Raw genomic sequence first — 641 nt, 5'->3', positions numbered from 1 at the left:
AAGTTAAATCTTCAACCTTGCTTTCCAAGGAAGGATTAGAACTAGCCATGCTCACCCTTCTTGTTTTGGATCTCACACTAAATTGGCGTGTGCTTTCGGCAAGCTCGCTCAACAATTCATTAGCTTCATCCGGATTTTTGTTGATGATGCCTCCACCACTAGCACCATGTACCATTCGTGCATATTCCGACGATAATCCTCCAACAAAATAGAGGATGAGATCTTGGTCACTATACCCATGGTATGGACAACTTGCACATAACTTCTTGAAACGCTCCCAATAGTCATAGAGTGTTTCATCATCCTTTTGCTCCACATTTGATATCTCCTTCATAAGATGGGAAGATTTGGAGGCGGGGAAATACTTTTCAAGGAACGCCTTCTTCATTAGAGCCCAAGTGGTGATACTACCCGGTGGAAGGTAGTACAACCAATCACGAGCGGTGTCCTTGAGTGAGAACGGGAATGCTCTCAACTTGATTTGCTCTTCGGTGACACCATTTGGTTTCATGCTAGTGCATACCACATGAAATTCCGACAAATGCTTATTTGGATCCTCGCCACTTAACCCATGGAATGCGGGTAGTAAGTGGATCAAACCCGACTTCAATTCAAATGTAGTGCCTTCCGCCAAGGTCGGA

The 641-nt window shown here is 44.5% G+C and overlaps 1 non-coding gene across 1 annotated transcript; it reads left to right on the top strand.

Annotated features, from left to right (window-relative positions):
* Nucleotides 1–233: 233 nt before the first annotated feature.
* Nucleotides 234–340, top strand: LOC141625228 (small nucleolar RNA R71). The gene has a single exon (XR_012535020.1). It is a non-coding gene; the product is annotated as a small nucleolar RNA R71 (small nucleolar RNA).
* The last annotated feature ends 301 nt before the right edge of the window (nt 341–641 follow it).

Source organism: Silene latifolia, chromosome X (genome assembly GCF_048544455.1).
Source record: "Silene latifolia isolate original U9 population chromosome X, ASM4854445v1, whole genome shotgun sequence".
Classification (NCBI taxonomy): domain Eukaryota; kingdom Viridiplantae; phylum Streptophyta; class Magnoliopsida; order Caryophyllales; family Caryophyllaceae; genus Silene; species Silene latifolia.
This window is presented reverse-complemented; position numbering and strand designations above follow the sequence as displayed.